This window comes from Pongo abelii, chromosome X, assembly GCF_028885655.2.
Source record: "Pongo abelii isolate AG06213 chromosome X, NHGRI_mPonAbe1-v2.0_pri, whole genome shotgun sequence".
In the NCBI taxonomy this organism is placed as follows: domain Eukaryota; kingdom Metazoa; phylum Chordata; class Mammalia; order Primates; family Hominidae; genus Pongo; species Pongo abelii.
In genome coordinates this window covers 143,130,138-143,144,741 of record NC_072008.2, presented here as the reverse complement: position 1 = coordinate 143,144,741, position 14,604 = coordinate 143,130,138, and the positions used below count along the sequence as shown (strand labels likewise).

The 14,604-nt window shown below is 40.7% G+C and overlaps 1 protein-coding gene across 1 annotated transcript in view; it reads right to left on the bottom strand.

The window, feature by feature from the left end:
• Positions 1-6,089: 6,089 nt before the first annotated feature.
• Positions 6,090-14,604, bottom strand: part of LOC129053077 (transmembrane 9 superfamily member 2-like) — a 71,542-nt gene continuing 63,027 nt past the window's right edge. The window contains exon 7 of the transcript XR_008518202.2: positions 6,090-6,955. The gene's annotated coding sequence lies outside the window, so the exon portion shown is untranslated. The remainder of the gene's footprint in view (positions 6,956-14,604) is intronic.

Here is a 14,604-nt window from a genome sequence, read left to right as displayed (position 1 = left end):
TTGCCATGTTCAGAATTTAGGAAAGGAGAGGGAATAGAACCAAATAATATAGAGCTGATCCACCAAATAAAAATACCACGATAACCTTATTAATCCCAACTCCATTAATTTGGAACTTGTAGTTATTCAGACAAGGCATGGGGGCTGACATTTACCCTTACACCATCATTTATTTTTCTACCAAAATGCATAAAGTGAATTAACAGTCATAAATTTGTTCTACCAATTTATCGCCAAACTCTTGTACTGACCTGTCCTTAAAGGATATCTGGGTGAAGAAATGGACTATGTGATCAATCCTCCTATGGGGGAGGGGCAGTGCCTTGAGGTCTGTTCAAATTGTCAAAGGAGTTCAAGGTAGCTATAGTCTATCCTTTGAGTAGAAATGCTTACTTGGGTAGGAAACAGGATTTCAAACATAAATGCCTCCAAACATTGTGTTAAAACTGAACTTCTTGTTTTATTTTTAAAGCTCAACCCCTTCAAAGTGTATCAGAGAAAATTGTTTGCCAAAATCCCAAATCAAAATGGAACCAGAACCTGTACAAGTATGGTAAGTCCATTTAACAGCACGCACAACATTCTCAAGGGCACTGAGATTCCCTGCTTTCCTTTTTGAAGTTCCTCTTTTCCCTATTTTAGTCATTGTCCATTATTTTGGTAAATTGGATTCCTCAAAAGTGAAGACCCTTTGAAAATATGAGCCTGGAAAAGGGGACCTTTTAATTAAGAGCATTCTGCTTTGATGACATTTTCTTCTAAATGAACAATAAGGCCTATGGTTAGCTTGGAGATAGCAAGTACTCGAAATTTTTTGCTATTTTGAATAAAGCACTATCAACTTAATGAGGTTTTACTGCACATACTGTTTTGTCATTTGAAAATCTGAAAGCACACAAAAAAAGTCATCATTAGCCTCACAGATCCTCATGTGCAATAGCTTTCCCTGAATGTTTTTAAAGGATGTATTCTTTTGCCAAGGCCACTTCATATGTGCAGTTAAAAAAAAAAAAAATCCCATTAAAGTACACGGGCCAGACAAACCAGACTATGAAATGATGTGATTTTAAATTTAATGATTTTCCTTATTTACGAATAATAGAGCATCTAGTTTGCCAAGAAGTCACAGGTGCTTTGACTAACACACCAATTTCCACAAACTTGGGAAGGCAGTAATAAGGAGCAAGCCCTGGGCTTCTGTGACTTCTATGATGCTAGGGTCCCTCTTCTCTGAGACACCACAAGTACCAGCTGCTTGGAAGGCCTCTGCACTTCCAGCTCCCTGCCTACCTCTTGCCATCAGCCCACTGCCTTCACCTGCCTCACTCCCTCTCCCTCTGCTGCACTGGCCCTTCAGGAATAGTCCATGCTTGAAGCTCTGCGTGTTCACCTACTCCCCATCCATCCCTTCCCAACCCAGAGCTGACAGATTCACAGGGACCTGGGGGCCTATGGAAGCAGGGAAGGAGAGAAGTGAGCCATAGGAGTGACCAGCAATGAAAGGTATTTTTCTGTCTCCTACCCAACTCCAATCCAATTTAGAGATGACGGGATACCTACTTCAAATTCAACAGGTAAGGAAAAGTGCCAGTTATTATTTAGTAGAAGGTAGGCACCTAATTTTTTACCAAAAAAGCACCCAGTATTACGCATCATTGGGGGAATAGTCAATACGGTAGATACTGTCCAATTATTTCAGCAAAAATAAAACACTAAAAAATCTTTTACCTACAAAATTATAAGATGCCTAACGTTGCCTTATTTTATACATAATTAGCCAACTAAGCTAAGTAAAGTTATTTCAAGAAGATTTTTTCATACTACCTGAAGAATAATTTACATGATTAAACTAGGCTTACTTAGACTTTGCCAAAAAAGCTTTTAAAAGTGTCTGAAACACATCATTTGGAAGAAAAAAAAATACGCATCATCTGGTAATTTGGACTCTCAAGATAAAACTCTCATGGGTTGTTGGGATAAAACAATGAGTAACAATTTAAACTACTGGACTGTATTTTTCTCTCATAACCACCCTGCCCAATATTTTGAGGAAAAAAACAACGTGTTTTCCCCTCATAATGTCTTTTCTGTTGTATTCCTCTTTAAGAAAGACCTCATGCTGTCAGGAGAGGTTTCTCTAAGCAAAATGCCATTTCCTTCTAGAGCAGACGAAAGATTACATGAACAGTTGGCTGTTAGCCAGTGGCCAAGATAAGGAGAGAAAATCTGGCCACTCAATGGCTTTTAACCCTCTCCCTCCTTATCTCTTTCTCTTACTTTCCATGGGCTGGACTAGTGCTCTCGGCCCCTCAAAGCCCCTCTGAGCTAAGGCATGAGGAGACAGAAGCAATGAGCTGGAAACAGCAAATGCGATAGTCTAAAATCCAAAAAGAAGAGAAATCCTTGTCATAAATTCTTTCCAATTACTTAGCAATGATCTCTTCCTCTACGGCAAATGCCCAGCTTACTTACAGCAGTCTTTTGCCCTAAGTAACAAAACTGGCTAGAGGAAGAAACAGCGAAGCTAAAATCCACTGAAAGAGGAAGAAACAGGAAAGCTAAAATCCACTGAATCTGGCCACAGATTGCCAGGTCACTGACAAGTTCACTGCTCTTTGGTAAATAGAATAAGAATCCTCAAGGTAAATGAAGGTTGCTAATAGGTGTCAAGGGTTTCCATCATTGCCTCCCAAAGCCTCCATATCTCAGAGTACACACACCAAGGGAAAACCACAGTGACTTAGACACTCAGCAGGAGGTTTACTATGTCTGAGGAATAATTATTCTGTCTTGTTCTAAAATGTAGAGAAAAACCAGATTGGTTTTAGTTTGATGTTTCAAACGTGAGTGGATTTTCCCCCCTCTTCATCTGTGCTACAACTTTAATGTTAAAAGTTTGGTATTTTCGTCTTGTTTTAGTGATGTAGTGTTTTTTGTAGTAATTCTCCTAAGTGTAAACTATCACTGTATATAAAATATGTGTTCTTGGAGATACGGTGCTAGGTATTAGATTGTATGTGTTTGTAGATAGTGTCGTCCTCAAAGGTAGTATGTACATGTAAAGTTAGTTAATAAAATGCATGCCAAATTCTATGTGTGACCTACAACTTGGTCAGTTTCTGATGTAGAACATAGTACATTTGTTTTTTAAATTTATTTTTGAAGTATATACTACAGGATATGTAAAATGGCAACAAGGTGGGGTGGCAGGAAGTGTTGCCTTTCATTCCTTAAATCCCTAATATGATATATGACAGGTGATAACTTATTCTGGTACAATTGGTCATTAGGGTGAACTAATCATCGTGGCTGAAGTCCTTGCTGACAGTTTTCCACAACACACTTGGCACTGGTATGCCTGTTTTCTATTCACTGAATACACAGAATGCAAACTCAAAGAAGACCATCCTTCTCCATTAAAAAGGAAGGACTCTAGGATAGGCAAGTAGAGTCCAGTTAGCAGGATGAAAAGAATACTGCACCCTGAAGACCCAACCAACACCTGACCGTGAACTGACAGGTTTTGCGCTTGGCAGATCCATAATGTGACCATCCATGCCCTCCTAAAGCAGTAGCAAAACCCAGAAAAAGGCTGCTCTGTTTTTCCCCCTTTGGTTGGTTGTCTGAGAGACAAGATAGAGACAGCATGGATGGCTAACGAGATAGAGAGGTAGTGGGACTCCTCTATGGGGTCACAGCTACGGTGTTTGATAGTTACAGTACTGTATCAACGCAATTTGTGTCAGACAAGAAAAGAAAACTATAAGATGATTTTGTTATATTTTCAGAACAAAATATTACAACTAAAAAACTATATATACCCTCATTAAATTGTTTTTAAAACTGCCTTTAATACCAAATTTTGTGAGCTGCTTTGAAACTGAAAACAGAAAAATGTATTTAATCAATAAACAGTTCTCTTTAATATTTTAACGTTTGAATTTAAAAGTTTCATTTTACTTTAAAAAAAAAAAAGAATTTGTAATTGAAAAGTGCCTTCTCAAAGGATTGTCAAACTACAGTCCTGGGGCCATTTTCCCATTGGCACGACTTACCTTCAGGTGCACAAAACAGGTAGGCTTTATCTTCCTCCCATCAACAAGAAGAGAACCCCACTCACACCCCAATCAAATTCATAAATCAACACTGTTACATGGGCCAGTAGTCCCAGAGACTCTGCCCAAGGCCAAGGTTTCACATATTGGTTGGCTTTAATTGGATCTCTTCTAAAATGGTTACAATGCCTTTTTTTTTTTCTTTTGCTGGAAAGGAATAACGGACTCCTGCTTGGGAAATGCAGAGAAATTGATGTTTGTGATTTAATTAAGTATTATTAAGTGATGTTTGTGTTTCTTAAATAGGTGCTGTTATTCTATCCTTGGTATATTCCTCTTAAATATTCTAAATAAAGTCGAATTTTATGTGTGTATCTGGTTTTTATGCCAAGATCCTTGAGGAAACAGTGAGGGAGACACATACCTTGGTCTCCATCCCTTCTCTTTTGCTTGAATGGAGGAGACAGGGGATGAACAACTAACTGCATTACAAAGTAGAATGAAATATATGGGCTCCAATATTTCATATTCCAGTATTCTAATATAAGGAATATGCAAGGGATGGAGGGGGGTCAGCAGGAAGGGCTTGCTGGAAGAGCATAAGCCTGGTCTTCTATGAATGAAAAGGATTTCAAAAGGAGGGAGGGGGTGGGCAGAGAGAAAATCTGGGGCCAGATGGTTTGTGGGACTCTCAAATGCCCAACTTTATTCTAAAGACAATGAAGTCTAGGGGCAAGGGATGCGGAGAGGACAGTGAGTAACCTTTGTCTTTAGGAAACATTACTGCCTAGCACCCAGGTCACCGCCACTGGGCTCCAGCCCCTGCTGCCCTACCACTCTGGCCCAGGCCACTTCCCTCCACACAACTCAGCCCAGCCTGGCCTAGTTTCCACACACACCTTGGTTCAGCCCCAACTCACCAGGGTTTATAGAACAGGAGGGCAAGAGCACGTTCCCTCAAGCCCTCCTTTCAGAAAATGGTTATACCTGTATTGCAACCATTACATGTGAAACTACTGCACACAGATGAGATAGGCAAATATATCTAAAACCTAAGAGCCCCTAGTTCCTATTGAGTCGAAGTACTTGACCTACTAGTAGCTCCTCTTCTGATACTCTCATTGGTAGCAGAGGAACTGCATGCCTCCTGCCTCCAAAGTGGTATTCGTGGGCCCACACTGGGAGGCTCAGGGAGCTATTCAGCCCCATTTCAATCAAAGTAAAGTGCTCTTCTCCATTTTTCACTCCAAAATCAAGCTAAATGCTGACTTACTATTTCAAGATGTTCAAAGATGGCTGCCATGAGACCTGCAGGTGGCTGCCTTCACTTTAATCTATGAACACCATCTAGGCAATGACATTTTCCAGCTGCAGAAATAAATGTGCCTTTCTAGCAAACTACCACCATCAATGCAAATAAGTGGGCTTGGGAGCTCAGATAAAACAATCAAGCAGCCAACCTGGTGGGAAAAGAGGTCCCTGAAGCTCAATATACCACTATTTAGTTCAGAGTATTTAGAGGAGAATAGAACTGGCTCCAATGAGGCCTCATAACCGCAGTTTCTCCTGTCAAGCAGGGCTAAGGGCTCAGCCCTAGGTTATGAGACTGAATGGGAGAGAGTTGAGAGGAGGTAAAAATTCCACTGTCAAGAAACTTTCTGTAGCCTTCTCTAGCCACTCCCTCCCACACGAGGCTGCTCTAGGCCCCAGGCCCATTTGCCACCAGTCGTAGCCCTGATCCTTCCAATAGAGACACATTACTGGCTAGTGAATTATTTTCTTCTTCCATGAGGTAACTAGTCAACTTCTTCTCCTCCTTTCACTGTATTTCAGAATGCAACTCTCTGACCCTGTCCCTCCTCATTCCAATCTCCCATCCAGGGGCAACATAAACTCTTTGATCCCTGCACACACAAACAAGTACTCCTCAGCTTAAGGATGGCTTTGAGAATATTCCTTAATTGAAGGGTATGTGTAGACGCTTTTCAAACATTTTCCTAAATGAGACCCATATTTATCAATACAATTTGATGTAGAAAATGTATGATTTTCATGACTGCTCCCCCAAAACTACAAGCTAGTAGAATACTTGCAATACAAATTCCCAGCATTTTGGGAGCTGTGATACCTGACTATTGTTTAGGCAAAGCAAATAAACCCGAGAAAATTGACTCCAAAGATTTATTACTTAAACACAGCTAAGTCAAACTTGAACATTCTCCGCCCCCCAAGTAACGGCAAACAGAAATAGACAACCAACAACTAGAAATGTGCAGATTTCACTGAGGAATAAGAGCATTATCTGGCATTTCATAAACTCTATGTGCTAAACCAATATGCATTTTTAAATGATCACTCAGATACAAAGGTGTAATACAGTTTGTATAATCAACTCCCATTAGAAAAATACACATTTTACATAAAATTTATTTGACAATAGTTCTGATGGAATTAGATGCTCTGAGCAATATGAAGGAGAAAAAGGAAAAGAAAGAAAATTTCATCTGAAAAACCAGTATGGTACTCAACTTTAATTTTTTAAAGAAATGTGCCACCCTTGCTCTAATTGCTTTAATTTAAATCTTTTTAAGGTATCTTTTCAGGAAAATATGATGTAGAATAAATCTGTTTCCCAACCTGTTTTCTTCCATACAATTGGTATTTTGTGTCATACAAACTGAGGCCAGACAATGAGATTTTACATTTATATATATATATGCTTAAAATTATGTAATTAGGGGCACACACACATATATCTCAATTGATGTTCATATAGATATACAGATATTCAAGGGCAAGGGAGATGTGCTTGGAATCCTTTGGGGAAATACTTTACTCCACCTTCAGCACACTGTAGATTTTAGCAATTAACCAGAAACAGGAAAAAAATCCAACTGTCCCTGAAACAAAATGAAAAAGATCTTTGTTAGCCAGACATCATAGCAAATGAAAGTAGCTTTCTCAAAAACACAAAGCATGTCAGTTTTGAGGTGGGCTACTGATTCTCCAACTCTCAAGATTTGTACATTTATCAAATAAAAACCAACAGGTTCTCTTGCTGAGCAAACAGGATGAGCAACAGGGCCAGAGGCAGTCATCTGCAAACGGGTGTGAGAATCCATCTGATTGAATTCTGCAGGTCTCTAACCAAAGCAAGAAAACAAAATTAGTAGCTTAACTTCTCCATTTCAAAAAGAATAAAAGAGGTCCAAGCCTAGTTTCTGATACAAAAAAACTTCTTATAACTTGCTTCAATTTAGAAAATGTAAATAACCCTTATCACTACACATAGCCAAAGGGGGTAATAATCTTATTTATTTACATATCCAGAGCATATATTAGTTTTATAAATCAAAGTTTTTTATCATTAAACTTTAAAAACTTTATTAAACTTTTTTTTTTTTTTTTTGAGACAGTCTTACTCTGTCGCCCAGGCTGGAGTCCAGTGGCGTAATCTCGACTCACTGAAACCTCCACCTCCAGGATTCAAGCAATTCTCCTGCCTCAGCCTCCCGAGTAGCTGAGATTACAGGAGCCTGCCACCATGCCCGGCTAGTTTTTGTATTTTTTTAGAGATGGGGTTTCATCATGTTGGTCAGGCTGGTCTCAAACTCCTGACCTCAAGTGATCTGCCCGCCTCGGCCTCCCCAAGTGCTACGATTACAGGCATAAGCCACTGTGCCTGGCCTTAAGCTTTATTTAAACTCTAAAACCATCTTGGAGTCAGGTGCACTGGCACGTGCCTGTGGTCCCAGCTGAGGAGGCTGCGACGGGAGATCGCTTGAGCCCATGAATTCAAATGCAGCCTGGGCAACATAGCAAGCCCCATCTCAATAAATAAGTGAATAAAGAAATAAATGAGAAAAACATCTCATTTGGAAGGATTTATCCTAAAGAAATGGCCCCATATTCAAAAAATTACATGCAAAATGGTGATCATAATACTATGATTTATAAAAATTATACATATAAAAAAAGAAAATTAAAAACAAACCAAATGCCACCAAAATAGGCAATTAGCTAAATTATGTCCCAAGTGCTCAATGAAATAATACAAAAATGACCAATGTAAAGACTATATAGCAGCATGAGGCAATCTTTATAATATGGTATCAGGTGATAAAAGGCCTTAAATGATTCCCAGGTATCATACCAGTGTGAACATAATATAAGCATAAATATGTGCACCAGATAGAGCAGAGCACAGATAAAAGAAGGCACCTTTATATTTCAGGATGATATAATTATGAGCAAATTTTTCTTTAATACATGATTTCATTGATGTTCATATTATTAAAAACTTTTCAGATGATATTATAGTTCAATGACTTAAAGAAAATTCCAGATTCCATAGTCTAATGGTGCACCCCAGGACAATTCATCTAGGAAAACATCTTACTCAACAAGGAGATGGCAGAAAGTTTTAGGCAGCAGTTGGTACCTTTTGCCTTGCCAGATTCCAAACTTAGGATAACTTTCCATCCAATATATCATACCACTTCCTTCTACTCTTCAGTGCTCATCAGGAATCAGTATAGTATAGTGATTAAGACCATGGGCATAGAGTAACACAGATCTACTCTATTGGTTTACTAGATGTCTGATCTTGGGCAAGTAACAATCTTGCCAAGCCTCAGTTTTCTCAGCTGGAAAATGGGGATGATAATACCTATTCTTACTCTAAGCTTCCTTCTCTGAATCCAACTTCAAAGGTTCAGGAGATGGCAGGTGTATAGCTAACACATGTCTCAGAATCGAAAACATCTCTGATTTTGATTTGCTGCCTATTTTCCCCATAAACCATTGAAATGTTTATGAATTCTCAACTTTTTGATGCTTTACCTAAAATACACAGTTGTCTTCTACCTAAAACACAAAAACCCATCAACCCTCACACTATTTTGGTAGTCAGCTGAGCTAAAGAATCTGGACTTTGGAGTCAAGCAGACACTTAGCTATATGATGTAGAACAAGCTACCTACCTCCTCTGTTTCTCAAATGTGAAAAGGAATTATGCTCACGCAACTAAGGCTTTTCCTGAGAGAAAAAGGACAAGATATATTAGAGTGCATGTCAGAGTAGGCACTCAAGAAATGATAGCTATTATTGATGTTCTGATTTGGGGCTTGAAATTTATGATCACATGGGGTTTATCTGATTAGCGTGATAATTCTCAACATTGGCCGCACATTGAAATCACCTGGGGAGATTTAAATACTACCACCTGGGTGACACCCCCAGAGATTCTGATTTAATTGATCTGGGATGTAGCCTGAGAGTCAAGATTTCAAAAAGCTCCCCTCTCAGCTAGTCTTCCCCTCCCTCCCTCCCTCCCTCCCTCCCTTCCTTCCTTTTGTCTTCCACTGAACCAAAGGGCCACTGAACCACACAAGTTAAAAGCAACTTAAAGGATCTGGAGAGATTAATTTTTTTTTCTACAGCTGAATTGCTTGAATCACAATTTAAGAGTAGAAAACAGCAGATAAAACAAAAACGAGGAGAATTATCACCCTGATATCTTTGTTTACTTTTGCTTCAGGTCAGAGAAAGCACTAAACCAATATTAAAAATGCCCTAGCTTCTTTCTTTCTTTAAGACAGAGTTTCCCTCTTTTGCCAAGCTGGAGTGCAGTGGCATGATCTCAGCTCACTGCAACTTCCACCTCCCGGGTTCAAGTGATTCTCCTACCTCAGCCTCCTGAGTAGCTGGGACTACAGGCACGTGCCACCACACCCGGCTAATTTTTGTATTTTTAGTAGAGACGGGGCTTCACCATGTTGGCCAGGATGGTCTCGATCTCCTGACCTCGTGATCCACCCACCTCGACCTCCCAAAGTGCTGGGATTACAGGCGTGAGCCTCTGCGCCCGGCCGCCCTAGCTTCTAAGCTTCAGAACCTTTTATAATGATACAGAACCAAAAGACAATCCAACCACAGGATCCTCAATGAGGCAGTCCAAGAAAAGCAGAGAAACCCATTTTTCCCCTTTCCCTTCCCTAAATTGCAATTCTACAATGAAAATAATTCAGTCTGATCCTGGGATAGGTATCCAATGTATATTTCTTCTAAGGGTTTCCCAATGTGGTCATATAACTACACTAAAAAAAGAAAAAGAAATTAGTTAAATAAAACATTTTGAAAGTCTACTACTTTCTATTCAACATAAACAAATCTTTTGGTGGGGGTGTGGTGGTGCACGCCCGTAGTCCTAGCTACTAGGGAGGCTGGGGCCAGCCTGGGCAACATAGTGAAATCTATTCTCAAAAAAAAATCTCTAAAGAGTCTTTCCACAGCCACTGTGGAGACTAAATTCCAAGAACTTGCAGCAGTGAATGAGACGTGCAGCAAAAAGATTGTCCATAAAGCTGGAATTTCAGCCATTGTGCAAAATAATAAAGGGAAAACTTATTTGGGGACAAGGGTCTTGGGGGCCTTGACTCCCTTTAGCCACATTTGATTTTGCGTTCACTAAGCACTTTCTCTGGGCCTGGCACTTGCCAGGTAGTGTGAGGGATAGAAAAGGGGTTCTTGTAGAAAATAATCTCAGTTGGTGGCTGTGCTACACATCACTATTGATGTAGAGGTCAAAGTCGGAGACCTGGAAATCACCCTTAACTCCTCCCTCTTTTGCACCCACATTTGTTACCAAGTCCTGCAAATTACAACTCCTTAATAGCTTTTGAATCCCTCTCCTCCATATCCATCTGTCTATCTCCACAGCCATGGGATATTAAGCCACTCCCTCTTCATCTCTCACTTAACCAACTGTTTGTTGACTTCTCTCCCTACCTCCAGTCTTCCTCTCAAATCCATTCTCTACTTTGTCAGTGTGATTGTGATATTTCCAAGCCACAAAATTTGATTGTCATGCCCTTAAAAACCTGGCCGGGCATGGTGGCGCAAGCCTGTAATCCTAGCGCTTGGGGAGGCCAAGGTGGGCGAATCACCTGAGGTCGGGAGTTCGAGACCAGTCTGGCCAATATGGTGAAACCTTGTCTCTACTAAAAATACAAAAAAATTAGCTGGGCATGGTGGCAGGTGCCTATAATCCCAGCTACTTGGGAGGCTGAGGCAGGAGAATCGCTTGAGCCCAGGAGGTGGAGGTTGCAGTGAGCCGAGATCATGCCACTGCCCTCCAGCCTGGGTGACAGAGCCAGACTCTGTCTCAAAAAAAAAAAAAAAAAAAAAAAAAACCAAAAAACTTCCCCATAGCAAAAGTACTCAAGCCCTGGAGTGTATTAGGAACCGGTTAAGCCATTAGAAATACAGATCAACAGGGATTCTGACCCATAGGCTCTTCGATAGTCCCTGGACATCAGATTTATTGGTTTTAGTTGATGTTATATAATTGCCACAAGTGAATCTGATGCACGTCCAAGCTTTATCTGGCAAAAATTCCAACTCCTGGCCAGGTGTGGTGACTCCTGCCTATAATCCCAGTGCTTTGTGAAGCTGAGGTGGGAGGATTACTTGAGGCCAGAAGTTTGAGACCAGCCTGAGCAACACAGCAAGACCCTGTCTCTACAAAAAAAAAAATTAATTAGCTGGGCAGGGTGGTACATGCCTGTAGTCCTAGCTACTCTGGAGGCTGAGGTGGGAGGATCGCTTGAGCCCAGGAGTTCAAGGTTACAGTGAACTATGATGGCACCCCTGCACTCGAGCCTGGGTAACACAGTGAGACCCTGTCTCTAAAAAATAATTACAACTCCTTAGTGTTGGCACACAAGGCCCCCCAGGGTCAGGTCATGACCTACTCCTTCAGGCCTTGTTCCTGCCAGTTTACACCTTAAATTTTAAACTCCAGCAACCCCAAGTGATCTAGAGATATCTATATGCCATGCCTTGCTCAATTGTCAACTTTACATTCTACTTTTAAGATTCAGTCTTCCCTCAAAACATAAGACACATCTCTATCACTTTCTACAGAAGTGTCTTTCCTTCCCTCTTTCCCTCTCCCCAAGTGAGCTAAGTGCCCTCCTCTGTGCTTTCACAAAACCCTGGGCTTCAATGTATCAGGCTCTGTGCTGCCATGCATGGAGATGACCCAGTTAAGGGTCTTCTCTCTTAAGACTATAGCCTTCGGGCTAGGGATTAAGTCTTAATCTTATGCCCCCAGTGCTTAGCATAGTGTTGGGCACATTGTAGGTGGACAATGCATATTTGTTAAACTGAACTATTTAAATTAACTGCTTAGCAATGTAAGCTCCATGAGGATCAGGATTTTTATCGCTTTATAGTTTTGCTCACCACTAAAACCCCAGCCCCTACAGCACAGCCTGGCACACAGTTGACGTTGAATATGTACTTACTGAATGAATGAATGGTGGGACTTTGGAGAAGGCGAGTAAAGTTCTATAAAGCTGGGTTCAGACACATTTAAGGATGGGAGACAGCTATTCCAGAGAGAGGAATAAAGTTCCCATAAAGGCCTAAAAAAACACTCAAAGCCCTGGCAGTTTTAAGGAACAGTAAGAACCATGACAGAGGTTTTGCAGCATTAAAAGTGTAAGATAGAGAATTAAGGGATCATTAAAGAGGGCATATATGCCTCTACTCCTAGGCACTTGGGAGGCTGCAGTGGGAGGATTATCTGAGCCCAGGAGCTCGAGGCTGCATTGAGCTATGATAGCACCACTGCATTCCAGCGTGGGTGACACAGTGAGATCCTGTCTCTTTTTTTTTTTTTTTTTTTTTTGAGAGAAGTCTCGCTCTTGTCCCCCAGGTTCAAGTGCAATGGCTTGATCTCGGCTCACTGCAACCTCCGCCTCCTGGGTTCAAACAATTCTCCTGCCTCTGCCTCCCAAGTAGCTGGGATTAAGGCGCCTGCCACCACACCTGGTTAATTTTTGTATTTTTTAGTAGAGACGGGGGTTTCACCATGTTGGCCAGGCTGGTCTCGAACTCCCAACCTCAGGTGATCTGCCTCGGCCTCCCAAAGTGCTGGGATTACAGGCGTGAGTCACCGTGCCCGGCCTAATTTTTTTTTTTAATAGGAGAAAAGACTGCAAGAGTAGATAAGGGGCCAGATATTGCATGCCAAGTTAAGAAGTTTGGATTTGACCATGTGGGCAACTGGGAGCCAGTGAAGATACATAAGCCAGAGAATAAGACAATTAAATTTGTATTTCATGAAGATGATGATAATTATAATTAGCTTTTACTAAATTATATGCCTGTCTCTGAGTTACAGGCTTCACATGTGTGATGACATTCAGTTGTGCTTTTCTGAGGCGGGTACTATTATTTTCCCCATTCCACAAGGAAATGGAGGCTCAAAGAGGTGAAGTGACTTGCCTTATAATACATACCCAATAAATAGCACAGATAGGAGTCAAAGCCGATTCTGCCCTTGATTGTTCTAGGAAAGATATCAATATAGGCTGACGTGACCAGAAACCACTTTGTGCAGAAAGACCTCAAAAAACAAGCAGCAGTTAGACAGGAAAAGGTAGAGACCAACCCAGGCATGAGATGCCAGAGGATGTGAAATGCACAACACAAGAATGCCAGAGAACGTAGCTTCTGATTACTTCTGGGGGAATAGAATGCCTCTTTAAGAGGAGACTTTCTGTTGAAACTTTTTAGTATGATACTCAAAACTCGAAGAATACTAACCAACACAAGGCCCATAGTTAGTCTATAACTACTTACACTGAGTAAAAGAATAGGACCCAGAGGTTTTCTGTATCCTTGAGAATAGGGATGACTGTGTCCTGTTCTCCTACAGAACCTACCACTTTCTTTAGTCCATAAATGTAAACTGAGATCAAAATAAGCTGGAATTGAGGACGTAATGGAATTATTCCAGAGGTTACACTAGTCTTGACTCCCTGTATCCCAGAATCATGTAGTAAAACAGAAAGGATGTGTTTTTTAAAGAAGGGTTGAAGGGGCATGGGAAAGACCGGAGATATTCTATTGTCATCCTATATTCCTGAGGGTGATATTGTATTGCTTTACATGCACCAGTCTTAGTTCCCCCAGTTAAGAGCAGTCCACTTGGTCAAATAGAGGACTACAGAGCAGATTTTGGAGGCACCCTTTAGTTGTTGGTTTGGCTCTAGCTCAAGAAAAGTGCCTCTTGAGGAGGACACAGAGAGTTGTACTTTGAAAGAATGAGCTTTGAGGTCAGACCAACCTGGGTTTGAAAGAATCATGGCTCTACCACTTACTGGCTGAGTGACTGTGAACAAGTCAATCTCTCTGGGCTTCAGTTGCCTTATCCATGCAATGGGAATAAGGTGACCTACAGCTCATGGCTATTGTGAAAATTAAGTGAGATAAATGTGTGCAAATAGCTGGCACATAATCAACTCAATAAAAATAGTATTATATCTTAATGTTTCCACATTCTCAATTAATATGTTACCAAGCCCATAGAAGATGCTTAATAAATACTTACTGGTTAGTTAACAATCAGCATTAATATATTTTTATCTCTTTTTGATCTTTCAGCCTTTAAAACTGAAGAGTTTAATAAGGTAGAGCTAGCAACAACTTGGTATAATAAAACACAAAAGGCCCATTATAGCTAACATTTGTGTGTTAA